The sequence below is a fragment of the Cotesia glomerata genome, linkage group LG7 (assembly GCF_020080835.1).
Source record: "Cotesia glomerata isolate CgM1 linkage group LG7, MPM_Cglom_v2.3, whole genome shotgun sequence".
In the NCBI taxonomy this organism is placed as follows: Eukaryota; Metazoa; Arthropoda; class Insecta; order Hymenoptera; family Braconidae; genus Cotesia; species Cotesia glomerata.
The window spans coordinates 6,928,372-6,944,511 of record NC_058164.1 but is presented as its reverse complement, the minus strand read 5'-3'; the positions used below and the strand labels follow the sequence as shown (position 1 = coordinate 6,944,511).

General features: G+C 31.3%; 1 protein-coding gene across 2 annotated transcripts in view; it reads right to left on the bottom strand.

Annotated features, from left to right (window-relative positions):
* LOC123269366 (latrophilin Cirl-like) overlaps positions 1–16,140 on the bottom strand; it is a 256,846-nt gene that overhangs the window by 147,511 nt on the left and 93,195 nt on the right. Inside the window, exon 1 of one of the 2 annotated variants that reach the window (XM_044734994.1) lies at positions 13,543–15,032. The exons of the other annotated variant lie outside the window; for it this stretch is intronic. The gene's annotated coding sequence lies outside the window, so the exon portion shown is untranslated. Of the gene's footprint in view, positions 1–13,542; positions 15,033–16,140 lie in introns of those variants that run through there. 2 annotated transcript variants of the gene reach the window in all.

Sequence of the window (16,140 nt, the reverse complement as noted above, 5' to 3'; positions counted from 1 at the left end):
ATCTTGGTATTCAATTATTTGGTGAGACTTTGTTTCACATTTTTTCATCATTAGTCTTTATTAACCATGAGATTTATTTTCCATTTAACAAAAGCCAAAGAAAATTCAATAGTAAGGGTCTAATTAATTAAGTTTTAAAACCCGAGTAAATATTTAACAAAACAAAAAGAAGAATTTTCCAGATGAAATAATAAAATTTGAAGAAGCACATAATGGACTCTCGGTATCATTTTTCATTAGATGTCGAGTCGTTAAAAATATCGCGTTTCCCGTAAATAAAAGCAACAACACCAGCAAAAATGGGTTAATAAAAAATAAAAAGGCATTTCGTTGTCGTTTTCTCAAGTTCGTATGACCCGGACTGGCTCAGCGCTGTTCAAGCTCCATTCCTCTCTAGTCATGTACGTTTCTCGTTGAATTGAAACGACCTACCATCAAGACTTTTCTACTGGCACTTCCATCCATCTACTTTCTTTGGTATCCTCTTCGTTTCTTTCTTCTTTCTTCTTTCACTCTAGCCCTTTTTTCACTTCATTTTACTTAGATTTTTTTTTCTTCAGTTATATATTTTCCTCACAACTAAAGATTCCTCGTGTACCCGCCAAGCTGCGTCCATTTCCTCGACTCCGAGCTGTCTCTTCACACAACATTTTTTCATCCTCACACTTTTAAGAATTCCCGGTAAGAATAAAAAAGCCAGACCCAGGTGTACTCCAACTTTCGTCTTTCCATTCTGCAAATTGCTTACTTCAACAAATATTTTTTTATTTTTTCATATCATACTCCTTTCAGTTACTTTTCTTTTCACTGCGATCTCGATTGTTCATTTTTCAAAATTCACTCTATCAACCATATTTATCACATACGAAAAAAATTTTTGATCACATCGAATTTTTGCTCAAAAATAATTTTTATGTCTTAAAAAAATTTTTTTGCTCAAAAATTATAAAAATTTTCATACTTAATTTTTATAAAAAATAAGTTATGAAAAAAAAAATTTTGTTTATCATATACGGAAAAAATTTTTGATTACATCGAATTTTTGCTCAAAAATAATTTTTATGTCTCAAAAAAATTTTTTTGCTCAAAAATTATAAAAATTTTCATACTTAATTTTTATAAAAAATAAGTTATGAAAAAAAAAAATTTTGTTTATCATATACGGAAAAAATTTTTGATTACATCGAATTTTTGCTCAAAAATAATTTTTAATTGTCTCAAAAAAATTTCTTTGCTCAAAAATTATAAAAATTTTCATACTTAATTTTTATAAAAAATAAGTTATGAAAAAAAAATTTTTTTTTTAAATAATTTAATTTTTTTTAGACTAAAAAATTGACTTTTAATTTTCGTGTCATAAAAATTTTTTTTTCTACTTAAAAATTGATTTATTCAGTGGACATAATTTTTTTATCCTTGAATATTCTTTTAAAGATCAATAAAAAATTAAAAATTAATATCATAAATTCTGTATGAAGATTGTTGATAGATTTTTGTACTTAAAAACTTACATTAAATCTTTAGACACAAAATAAGAAGAAGTATAAGAGCGGTATACCGTGGAGCAAGTCTGCATTGTCTCATCGTAGAGAAGACTTTTGTAGTAAAAGGTTCTTCTTCTTGCTCTATCTTTCTTGCTCAGAAACTTTCTCAACATTCACCCTCAATCCCATTCAACTTTTAATTACGACCACCATTATTCGTCTAAGATTAGGTGGCCCACGATTTATCCCGTGAGAAAGACGTCACGATTTCTTTCCTCAAAAAAATAAAAAAGAAATCAACTAATAAAATTAATTTATTGTTCAACATATATATATATATATTATAGATTATAGATTCTTTGGTAGCTGCTTGTTCCCTGATAAAAGTGTGTTTATTTAGCCACCGGATATTTTAATTGGAAATTGAAAATCTCGGTTAAATTTAATGGAGATTGGGGAATATAAATTTTTGATTTCGCGCCTCGTTGCGACGAGTTGTGAGAGCATAAATGCGGAAAATCGAAGTCGACAAAGTTATTGGGTGACGTTATATAGATATGTATGTAAATTTGCGTATATATTATGTATTTTATATATTATATATAGGGTAAGAGTGAACAAGTGTGTATTCCTTTAAATACTGGGATTCAACGTCAGCAAAGACGATGTTTTCTTGGGTAGTCGTGTACGCGAGGATTACACTTCGGTGGTTTACATCCTGGACAAAAAATATTCATGCATTTTGTATGAGAAAAGCGGTTTTGTCAATACCATGTTGTGATCGAAAATGGCCCCTGGGAGATGGGATTTGAATAAAGTACAGTGGCAAGGGAAAGCGTTGAGTAAAGAATATCTTTCTCCGCTCCAGCCCCCGCCGCCCCGAGACTGACTCGGCAAACTCTTCTACTTTGCCCTCGGCCATTTGGAACTTTCGCCAAATATATGTATGATAACTAGACTATCTGAATAAAATTATAAATCTACTATTGTTTATTGATGCGACAAAATGAATTTATATTCCCGTCCATTTGTCAACCATTTTTGAATACGACATTTTGGTAATAAAAATACGCAAATTAATTTTACTAAATATTGATACAAGCTTTTTCTATACTAATTCTATAAAATTGATATAGAAAATTATTAAAAATTTTTTTTTTAGGTTCTATTATTTAAAATGATTTTTTTATTAGTGTAATTAATAAGTCAAATTGAGTATTTGGACAAAATATAACTCCTTATTCACAATAAAATTATTTATATAAAACATAAGCTTATAAAAAAGCTTTTTATTTAAAAACAAACATGCACTGAAAAACAAATTAACTTGAATCAAGAAAAAAATTTTTAAACCAAGAAAATAATTTTGAAAAGTTTCATTATTTTAATCAAGACTAAAAATTTTTGAATCAAGTAAAATTAACTTAAACCAAGAAAAATTTCTTAGTTTAAGAATTTTTTTACTCAAATCAAGATGAAATTTTTCAAAATTATTTATTTAATTTGAGTTAATTTTTTTTTTATTTCTATAATTTTTTGATAAAGAAAATCTTCTTGAATTTTTAATATTGAACATTATTTTATTAATTTGACCAGTCTGGAAAGTAATAAATCCTTTTTGAGATTTAACAGAAGAGAGAATAATAAAACACAATCTTTAAATTACGAAATTAGTTCCGGCTTTGATGTAATTTTCATTTATTAAAATAAATACTTAATGACCGATGGATCAAAAATATATTATTCATTTATAATCCTCGTGTGTGTACTTCACTTATCACATCAATATTGAATAAACAAACGGCTGTAACTTTTGTGTAAATATATAGATACTGTTGGGTTGATTAATCATCCATCATATTATATTATGTATTTTATTATGTACACGTATTCAGCATTTTGTATACTTTTACCGGAATTAATGTACCGTGGACTGTGGAGATTACACTTTAATCTGTAACTGTTGAATTTATCGGCATTGTTCTTCGTATAAATCATTCAAGCGTCGGCCGATTAATGATTTTCCGAATTAATTTCCACGATTCGCGACCGAGGTATTTATATATATTTTCAGAATTCTGTCAAAAGTAGCTTGAAAACGAAACGAGTCAGCCGCGAGGGAAAAGTTTGTTAGTTAATGAATTAAATAAAGTGTTGAGCGTGGGTAAAAAAATATCAGCGAAGCTTGACGGTGACGACGAGCAAGATTGGCGGTGGTTATAGAACTCGTTATATTTATAACAATAAGAAATATAAGTATAAGGGTTTTAAATGTATTAAAGTGTGTATGTATGTGGCACAATAATAACAGGAAAGTTATAGTCGAGGTACCTGTACGGAGCCTCGCTGTAAACTATTCTCTGCGGGAGCTGCACACGACACGTTGTTGCAGCATTATGGGAATGCTACTTGTATGTGCAAAGGCGCAAGGTAAAGGTGACACCGCGTGTGACCTTGTTACGCCACGTAAAATCACACTTTCAGTACGCGAGAAACTCTGTCAAAGTGCCATGTACATTGTTTAACAATTTCAGATAAATTTAACCAACCCTTTTATCAATTCTTGCTGACTACCCGTTTATGTTTAAACACGGTAATTTGCAAGTGTTAATTATAAAAATTAAAAAAATAATTAAAACTTCATTTTTATTTGACTAATACACTGTTAGAATGATTTGTTTATAGTTAAAAATACATATTTGTTAATATTTAACAAATCATTTATTAGAGACCACTTTTCAGTCCTTAACAAATATTTCTTAGTATTTAAAAAGATTTATTAATATTTCATAAATAAATATCAGATTTATTAAATATAAACAAATAATTTTAAATACTAAGAAATATTTGTTTAATACTAATAAGTGGTCTCTAATAAATGATTTGTTAACTATTAACAAATATTTTTTGATACAAATAAATCCTTCTATCAGTGTAAATTTTGTTTCGCTTGAATTAATCGTTACACATCAGTGTGGGTAGCAGTTTTGTTTTGCGTAGTTATGCGTAATCAAAAGGAAGTCGCTAATATTATGAGCCACAATGACCTTTAGTGTCTCGGGGCACAAAATCAGTGAGATATAAACCCGAAAAGAATTAATATGTACTACTCTTTATATTTTATTCCTCGAAATAATTGTTCTATATTATAAATTAAAATACTTGGTTCGTTTTATTGAGTGTTGTGGGAAATCTAGCTGCCATGTAATTTAAACAGACAAACAAACCGTTATGCGCAAAAATGGAATGAATTTAAAATTTCCTCAATAAATTTTTAATGCAAATGACTTTGACCCGACATTACTTTGTAGCATAATGTCTACTATACTTGATTACTCCGCTAAAAATTCAACGTCAGCAAACATTTTCAATAGAATAAATTAACAATTTTTTGGAGTTGAAATTTTTTTTTAATCAGTAAATAGAATAAAAATTCCTCTAATTTTTTTTTTTTAATTATATATGAATCTTAAAAATTTTAAATTATTTAATATGATATATTATATGGAAAATTTTTAAATAAACGCGGTTTATTATTAACAATTCTAATTTACAGCGGCATGATTTAACTTTTTAGTGATTATTGATAAAGACTATTTATACTACGGTAATAAATTATACATAGACGTTGATTTTAATAGCTTGTATGCTCATATAGAGTGATATATGAACTCATATATACATATATAGACGTGTATATGTATATCCAGGCTGTACATACGGTAATACATATTCATTTTACATAATCAGAGTTAAACTAAGCGCATTATTAGTATACGTGTGATAAGTAAAGTTCCCGGTACTTATCGAGGATTTACCTTGTTTCTAAAATACACTATTTACATTCCTAATTTTGTTATTATTATTGTTGTCAATAATAACAGTAATGAAAAATGATAAAAATTAAATACAAAGCTGATTGATAATAAACGTCAAAATCAATCACCTAAAAATAACAAACGATAGAATAATAAAACGAATATTGTTTTATTTGGTCGACAATAACATCAGAGGAATGAAATCATTAATAAGCTTAAATTTATTATGTCTATTTGGTTTTCATCAGCAGTATAAAAATAATAATTATTTTCGGGCTGGATTTGCCGAGTAGAGGGACTTTTATAACGAGATATTGATGGCAGTGAGTGGGCGTATGTTCATTTAGTCAGCGGTGGCTACACTAATATAACATAATATAATATAATGCCAAGTATGAATGTGTGGAGAATTTTATTATATTATATTATATAGAGGCCTTGCATACACAACATACACAAGTAAATTTAGTCAGTTGAAATAAGCGAGACAGACGTAGAAATAATGGGACAGAGAAGCGAGGGGTGAAGGTAACGATAATGGGGCAGCTAGTCTTATTCGCTAGCAAAGGCAAAACCCAGGACCCAGAATGAATACATTATTAACGAAGACGGGATTATTCGTACTCTTAGTGTCTACGTACACACAATCATGACAGCCCTGCACACTATACCAAGTCTCCTGACTACTATACGGCTTCCACGTGTTCTACGAGTGTTATTACGACGATTATCACTAGAGTTGCTAGTGTGTCTAGTGTAGTAGCTTTTGTCAAGTGAATTAATCCCAAGATCGGTATGGGGTTACTCGCATAAGTGAATGATTGCTCCGACGCAACTTTTTTAGCTCTATTTGTTCTTGGCTACTTAATTATGCGCTTCCTTATGATCATAATTGTATAAGTGTCATTGCTAGCTGGCAAAAAATTTAGGCTTTAAAAGAGCAACAGTATAAAAAAAAATAAAAATTTCTTAGTACAAGATAATTTCTCTTCAATCTATTGATTTTTTTTACCTCGCTATAAGGTAAAGTACCCAGTAGTTGAACAGATTTCAAAGTAAAACATATTTGACTCTACTTTTAATATATAAAGATGTAATTATTAGTTCAAATTAGTGATTTTCATGAAAATGTAAACAATTTTAAATTGATTGAAGCGCAAAATAACAAAGATAATTGGTTATTTATATTTTGACAACGTTTTTAAAAAAGACTATGAAAGGAGTAGTAGTTGAACAATCAATTCTGACAAGCCGCAGTAGTTGAACACTCCGGGAGCAGTAGTTGAACTAATAAAATGTATGGCAATAGGCGCACCAAAAATTTTCAACGTTTTATTGAAATATCAAAAGAAATATAAAATATTATTGAATAATATTAAATATAATACTGTGAATATTTAATATGTTCATTTAAAAATGATAAATATTTTTATTTAATTTTTTAATTACATTTTTTATGAATGACAAAGCAAATTTTCAATCATAAATCAAAAAAACTCCATTCAAAATGTTCAATAATTTTTAATTACACTAATTTTTAGTCATAAAACTTATTTAAATTGCAGTAATTAATACAAATCACAATTCTGATCACTAGTCTATAAACCTATTAGAGGTTATAGTACTGTTAAATTTATACGGCCTCAGCCTGTTCAAGTTCTGGGTACCACTTTAAAAATTTGGAGGTATAGTTGAACGCTAAAATTTAATATAAAAATTATAGTTTATGTCTTTGCAAAAAATATATGTTATTCAGAAAAGACTGTTTCATTAGATGGTACAATTTTTTTTTACTTAAAATGATGATATACCGTTTTTTTGACTAATTGTTCGGTTTACGATTTAGTACCTTTTTCATGAAAAAAATAGCATCTATCGACGATTCTCGACATGTCAATTTTCAAGTTAATAAAAATATAATTGTTTTGATTTATAATTGAAAAAACTTACAGAAATCAATTACTGTATCATTTAATAATTATAATATGCGCATATTACTCATAATAAATTTACGGATTTTGTATTATAACAATTCGAAAAGTCTGTTCAACTACTGGTCCCATTTTTACAAGTGTTCAAGTACTGGGTACTTTACCTTATTTCTAATTTCGTAAAAAAGATACTTCAATATTCCCCAAGCTTTAATAAACTTCCTCAACTTCATTTCAAAGAACCCAATTACAGTTTGAATGAAGTTTGAATTTCAGATAAAACAGCAATTCAATAAACCAAGCTCAGTGAAGTTAATTTGACGTTTTCCGACGGCTGGATTGATGCCCCGCAGTATTCACCCAAAAGGAGAATAATTTTTCGCCATAAGTACTTTTAATTTCAGCGAAATAATAAACTTTGAGCAACATAAACAAATACCTTGGATTGCCAGTTGCCGGTTCTCGTTTAATTCCGCAGTACAAGTCGCTGACGTTTATTGTTGTCGGGTAAAATATGTTTCATATTCGATGATTAGCTGGCGTATTATTTACAATACGTTTCGCTTTGGGTTGTAAACTTTACGGTGGAATAGTGTGGGATAAGTGTAAAGGGTTAAACGATGCGTTACGTTACAGGTCTATCAGAGTTTGTATGTAATAATAATAACATTGTTGGTTAGTTGTATGCTTAACTTATCGATGCGCAACGGGTAAATTATGGCTGATGCACAGCAGCACTACGAACTATGAGCTATGATATATATTTATAGGCAATAGGCACTCACTAGATTCTGTTCATTGTATAATGTGTGCACCAGGATTTATAACTACTTGGATCTTTGTTTCTTGGACGGCGTATAAATGTTTGCTGTTGGACCGCGCAACTGCCATGATGTTCAGAATGATGATGGTGATCATCATCATCATCATCATCATCATCATCACCATCATCATCGAAGGCTGTGTTGTGTATCGTATATCATATGCCTAGTACAGTGTATTGTAGTATAGTTGTTGTCGTTATTGAATGATTAGTCGCGCTCCATGTTCTAAATTGAGTTACGCTACATCGGAATTATTGCGGTAGTATTAATACCATTGGGATCGTGACCCGACCGGATTCTACACCGACACGACTACATGATCAGTAGATGTCATGTATTCTATTGAGTGGCGTCGTATAACTTGTATTGCTATAGCTGGGTTTAAAGAGCGAGAAAGAGATAAAGATAGTAGGGTTATTTTGAAAGCCATTTACTAACGCGATGGGAACACACATTGGCTGGTAGTTTTATTTAGCGAAAGTGGTTAATATAATACGTTAGGAGAACTGCACAGAGGAGTAGTAGAGTGGTGAGTTCTGAGTAGGTGCATCCAGCTAAGCGCAGAACATTATTTCCTTAGCGGGTCGTAAAAATCTTAACATTTAAGTTTACGTTAAGTTAGGTATTTATAGGTACGTTATATGACAGGCATTGGCAAAATGCCGGATTGCGTTTAGAGATACTTAAACTCTGCAGTGTCGACTTTGAGAATTCAAATAGACGAGCAGGAGCATGGGCGAAGGAGAAAATGCCGGATACAAAATTTAATACACTTTGGGTGGATGGATAAATGTATAAATACCTTTAAAATTATTTTATTTCGAGTACGTAAATTTACTCGAGTGTACTTTACCTAACTGTAAGAAAGTTATTTCAAGTAGCCAGGACGGAACGAGTAACATCTGTCGTTAATGGGCGAGCTTTGCCGCGGAATGGGCTTGGGGTGCATTTTCGAGTATGTTGTCAATTTAATGACCAAGGTTTTAAATTATTCTTTGCTAACTCATGTTCTCGGAATAATAATTGATTTCTCGAACAGTATTTTTGGGTTAATTGTCTTTTAGAATTTATATAGAGCTAATGGAGAATTTGATTTTTGGTCATATTAATGGATTGTGGACTGAGGAATAATGGTTTAATGGGTGAAAATGTGTTCACTGGGAATATTCATTACTCGATCGAGGATCAGTTGTTAAATTATGCTGATGTATGTTTATTTATGTTAATAAGATTGATGTTTGTAATTTAATAGAGTGTATGTTTAATTATATTATGTCAAGTGTATTGTCAGTGGTTCAATCACTACATACAATTGTTATTCGGTTTGTAGGTAGATGTTGACATAATGCCGGTTTGGTTAACGATTAATCAAGTAACGGATATTTTATTTGTTTGTAAATATATTTGGTGACGTCGATTTGTGTCAATTAGACGAATAAATTTGTACCGTCAGGTCAAACTTGTAATAAAATACTAGTACCGTTTTTTACAACAAACTAAAACTTTTTTAACTATTTTATTTTAGTTTAACTTAACAGGGAATTTTATTATTTATTATTTATCATACCATAAAATAATACAAAATATAATATAAATGTAATCTGAATGAATAAACATAAATCAGTGGTTGTGGCCGTCCAGTCAGAATTGAAAATAAAATTACAACAATAAAAAGCCAAGGCTCGGTATTATTATTTTGTTGCTGACAGTAACATTCAAATCCAAGCCATTAAATTTATTGCTCCAGGTTTACAACTAAATTTTCTCAATTCTAGCTTTGGCAGTAACAGTGAGTATTATTGACACCTCAATTATTTTATTGTCAATAAAGTAGACCCCAAAAATGAATCCACTGAAAATTACATGAATTTGGCGGGAATTTTAAACACGAATGGCAAAAAATAAATAAAAAAAGGGTCTGGCACACACACACAAGTAGCACACGTTAGCTGGAGAAGCGGTAACAGGAGCAAGATCAGCTCTTACTCGATGCTACATACTTCATACTAATGTAACTTTTATATGTAGACTTAACTGGTACTATACGGCGTCCATTCGTCGGAGCAGTGTCGAGTCTGCCCACGGGCCAAATGACTGGACGCCGAGTTTCATTTCGCGGACCAAACGCCGCGGGGAGTACAACGATTTAAGGATAACGTTGGACGGCTCACGTCATAATAAAATTAAATTCCATATCTCGAATCAGGGAACGCGATAGCTACTGCGAAACCCAGGCCTTTCTTTTCTACCTGGCAAAAACAACCACTTTGTGTTTACAATAATAATAAAACAACTAAATTTATAAATGTACCCTGCCCGGGAGTTTTCTCATAATAGAGCAGTAAGTGTTTGTATATTTACTACAAAATTTTAATTGTATCGTTAATAAAATTTGAATTATTCCCGGGTTAAAATTTACGATCCAGTCGCAAATAAAATGTATGAAGGTCGTGGTATTATTATCGTCGTTGTATATAAATATATTAAGCCTTCGATCCTCAACATTGTAACGTGACAATTTTTAATAAATGGCGTTTGATTAATAAATAACGTTTTAGTAGGAGAGAATAGTTAACGAGGAGTAACCGGAGTATTTTACTGCATGTCAGCGTCATTTGGTTTCACTTAAGCGTAAACTAACTAACACACCCACGATTTTACACCAGCAACAGTCGAAGGAGATGACGACGATAACGACGACGCTGAGAAAAGACAAGACGAGACAGCGGAGGAGTTGATCGTCCTCCTCTATGTCTCAAGATTCTTATTCTCATTCCAAGTCTCAGTCTCAGTCTCAGTCTTCTAGTCCCGGTCTTGAGGTTACTTGTCATCTCTCAGCTCGTTTGCTCCTCACATTTAGCATCATAATACCGAGGACGCACCAAGTTAAGTACGCGACGATGAGAGTCTTACAAACAGCAAGTACCTTCAGTAACAGCTCGAGTGGATCGTATGTAGCACAGCTACAAGAACTACCAGTGAAATTTGACACTGCAAAACAGTAATAAACTGGTGGCCAACTTAAAACCACAAACAGTTATTGTCCAAAGTTATTTGTCTAATTTCAGCAGGTTATGGGCCCAGGTTACGGCCATCCTTTGTTGGGACGAAGAGTTGGTATGCACGGAAAAAATTAAACTGTAATAAGTAACAGTCGACTTATAATAAGTAATGATAAACTGCTAAAAATTACCATTTCAAACAGTAAAATCGTGATTTTACTATTCACTTTATAATATTTACCATTTAAACGTTACAATTTACTTTTTACATGGAAGAAAATACTATTTCAAACATTAACGTTCGCTATGTAAATGTTTAAAATATTAAAGTATAATAATTAAGAATTCAGACTTTGATATTCATCATTTCGTACCTAAAAAATGATCTTATGATATGTAAAAAGTATAAAATAAAGTTAGTAAATTTCTAATACAAGTAACTTCAATATTTACAAAGTAAAATGGTAAATTTTAAACGCAACGCTAAAAATCAAACTGTAATTATTGACTTGCTTGGATTTTTGCTGTTTCAAATGTTAAATTCTCTCAGAGTATAAGACCCCCTTCTCTTTCATCTGAGTTCATAAAATGGACTATATATTGAAATGGCAATTTTTACTGTTTGAAACTGTAATTTTTTAAGATGAAAGAGTCGTTATTTACTATAGTGACAGCTACTTATCACTTATTTTGGATATTAAATTATAAATTGTGGCTTTTATACTTTCTACATTAAGTTCTGCACAGTAAAAAATTTTTCGTAAAATTTAACACAAAAATTTGTGTTGATGACTTTTTTTTACACAATCTGTGTTGAATCAACATACTAAAATGTTAAATTCGACACACTAAAATGTTAACTTCTACACAAACATTTTTACACTTTACACAATGACGAAAACTATAAAAATTGCCCGGAATCCGATTGAATATTACAGTTTACTTTTTTCCGTGTGGGTTTTTGCTGGTGCTGAAAGTGTGAAGCACAGTGTGTGCAAACGTCCCTACACGTGTCAACATAAAGGTTGACACAGATTTTTCGGCTTGATAGTTTAACCGGGCACGGTCAGCCGAGCTCCAGCCTCGAAAAAATGAAATAGAGCAGCCCGCCGGCGAGCACAAAAGGTAGCTGGGCCAGAGATGATCAACAAGAAGACAACACAAGCCTTTTATCATGAGGTACTCCGTGTCCAGTCCTCCAGTTGGGCCTGTATAGCTAGATCTTTAGAAAGTAGAGAGAAGATGATGAGAATCATCAGTGTGGTATGAAGAGTCCGATGTCTGATGTGTTCACGGACGACATCGAACTGGGACTTGGGAGCCGGGGTATATTCAGGGGTAGGGAAGGGGCATGTAATGGTATGGAACCAGTTTGTTCGTTTGTTGCCACCCGAGCGAGCACACGCGTCATTTTTTTATAATATCATCCGGCTGAGCAACCACCTTTTACTTATAGATAGATATATGTACCATTTATTTTGTTTTATTTATTATATTATATTATATTATATTTATTATTTTTTTTTAGTCTTATCTCGGCGCTGTACGTCATAAGCCGAGGCGTCGAGGACAACCACTCTATAAATGTTGCCAGGTACTAAATTCACTATTTTTTATAAATCTCACGTTGAGTTTTATATATTGCTTCGCTCGGAGATAATTGTGGATACTGGATCGTATTAAATATAAATGCAACCGCGATAGCATTAAGAAGAACTAAACGAAACAGCCTCGAATAATCGGCGTATGAGTATAAGCGAGTCCAGAGCTAAAATAAAACCCTGTGGGGTATAATTATCTCACTTATGCTCTTCAAAAGGCTATTTGACATTTTTTATCCATTTGTATATTTATTTGTTTATTTAGTTTTATTTTTAATTTTACTTTTATCTCGGCAAATAGATCACTTGAGATAAAGTTTGTCACCTAGGGGGTCTTTAATTGAGTCTTCTAATTTAAATACCCGCTGTGTTGAACACAAAGCCGTTTTCCGATTCCGTAGGACGTTTATTTTTCCCAGTCAATGTAATAAAAATTCAAGTTGATTATTATTTTCTCGAAAAATTTTTACCCGGTTATTTATAAGTTGTAAGGCTCGATCCCAGTACATATTTAGTAGACAGTGAATTTAAAAATTAATAACCGACAGGAGACAGCAGACCGGATGATTAATTACGAGATCGTTTGATGTCTGGATAAAAAAAACTAAATTATACTAAGAGATTGCAAAATAGCGCAAATGAATATCCATTTTTTGTGTTATACACAACAAGACTTTGACATGATATTTGACGGATAAAATTCAAATCGAATTTTTTACTCCCAGTCAATGCCGGTATCATTCAAATAAGAGCTTGTTTTTAAATTAAAAAATTTTATCAAAGCGCCTGGTTTGATTAAATATACTGTTTTCCCCTCCTAAATTACTCACGATTGATTATTATTAAATGTTATACAATAAAATGGCAAAATATTTCACTCACCACTGGAGAACCGTTATTGATTCCAAGGTAATATATCTACCGATCGAGCATCACTCTTCACTAGTCGAAATAAAATCACTTCTGATAATATCCAGTATATATTAAATATACAGACAAAATAAGATAAGTATCAAAATAGGTGATTAAAATTCCAGGTTCGACGATCTTATGAATTTTTAAACCCACTTATGCATTCACACTGAAAAAAAAACAAAAAAAAAACACTCCCTGGAGTGAAAATTCCTGGATTTTTAATTAAATCCAACTTCAATGTTTTGACACTTTAGCAGAGGTGTATATCCAAATAGAAAATATTGTTAAAAGGTAATTTTAATTATAATTTCTTCTTTTGTCGGTAAAGAAGTTTTTGCTCGGCTTGATGATTTAAAATTTAAAATTCACTTATGATTTTTAGTGCAGCAATAAATCACAAAAATTTGTACACAATAATTTGTCACAAAAAAAATTATTTCAACACAATAAACACGAAATAAAATCACTCGCGATAAGAAAAAATAATTGCTGTAGAAAGTAGATTTTTCCGGCTAATCAATCAATCAATCGATCAGCAAGTAGTTGGATATATCATGTATTAATTGATTTAATATAGAATGTAATAAAAAATAAGCGTGGTTGAAATCTCAGTAGGACATCTCTTGCTCGATTACACGTGACATTCCAGGGTAAACATACTTGAGGTTACTCGGATCTGCACTTAACTATTTGTCACACTATAGTTACCCTCGAGTGACACAGAGGCATATGGATGCGGAGTTGAAGGTAGTGGATGTAGATGTATATTTTTTGCACATGTATATTGCAAATGTATAAGTATAGAGAGCAAGAGCAAAATTTAATCGGCGTCCGATCGCATTTCAGCCATGCCAAGAACACATGGCATCATTCATCGATGCGATACGTTCCACTCAATCATTCACATTGCGCGAGTCATTCGCGAGTACAACCTCATTGCTGAGTAGAACCCAATCCTGGTGCCTCGGATAATAAATAAAAAACAGTGACATGTATAAAAACCACACGCTAAATTTCAAACTCTATTTATTCATTCACCCACGCTCTAATTTGTTATTTTTCATTTTTTCGTTTCATTTTCATACACTCGCGATCTGGTTAATTACACTCGGGATTATTTACAACCACCCGGTCAGTCAAGCGCTTCTGATTTATGCTAGTTCAGTAGTTCGGAGTCATATTGGTGCTCCAACCCGAATGTACAAGTCTTTCGGCCTTCGTACTTGCGGAACCATCGATCTGTTTATACTGTAAACCACTGAGCGATAGTTTGGAGGGAGCCTGGGTCAAAGTTGAGACCTCGGTCAGAGATAAGAGACTGATATTTATTTTTATTTACATAGATTGATTGTCTGAATTTTGGTGGTATTTTTTTGATAAAATTTAGGATTTAAGTGTTAAATAATTGCTTAAGCGGTCCAGTCTCGGAAGACACGCTCGTTGAACTGTCGTACTGAGCAACTGAGACTACGGTTTAGTATAAAGCAACCGTTGGTTCTTAGCTACAGGCGTTGCGCCCCTCCAGACCGCTAACATACTCGACGCCAATCGAATGCGCGGATACCTTTGTAAAGGAGTACAATGAGTTTATTATGTATGCATATGCTGATATTTGATATTTTAGATTTTATGGCTTGTGTTTTATACCTAGCAAATACAAAGTACACGTGTTTTTAATTGTTGTTGTTTTAGAACGATGTTTACACCGTACGGAGAAAGTGTAAAGTAATCATTGGGGTCGGTGGTTTTTTACAACAAATTTTTTTTTATTTTTAATGCTTGTTTTAAAGTGGAGATATAATTTTTGAGATATTATTATAAATTCTCTAGTAGAATTTTTTAAAAAATGAGAAGACTAAAATTTTGATCAAGATCTATTGGATCGTACCAAATTTTAACTAAAGAAAATTATTTTGTAATAAAGATGTACAGCTAATAAAATTTTCTTTATTTATTTTAATTAATAGCTTTAAATAAATTTTGAACTGTTAATAATTACTATTTAATTTTCTTTTTTTTTTTAATAAAAAATAAAAAACGAAAAGATCAAATGAAAAGGACCAAATTTAATTTAAAAAAATTATTTTATTATGGTGTGGAGTTAATAAAATTTTCTTTATTTATTTGAATTAATAGCTCTAAATAAATTTTCAACTGTTAATAATTACTATTTAAATTTTTTTTTTTAATAATAAATAAAAAACAAAAAGATCAAATGAAAAGGACCAAATTTAATTAAAAAAAATTATTTTATTATGATGTGGAGTTAATAAAATTATCCTAATTTGCTTAACTACAACTAAAATGATAACTAATTTGATAACCAATATCCTAATCTTATTAATAGCTTTAAGTAAATTTTGGACTGTTAATAATTAGCGTTGGTGGAAGGCTTGTATAGAGTAAGTAAGTTTGAAATTCATATGATAGTGATACTGGGTATCATTTAATATTTAAAACCAATACGAGCAGAGTTAAATTAGCAACTAGACCTAGACTGGGATATCGTAATTAATTTACGATATGTATTAGTTTGAATTTGTTTAAAACTCCAGAATACGCGAT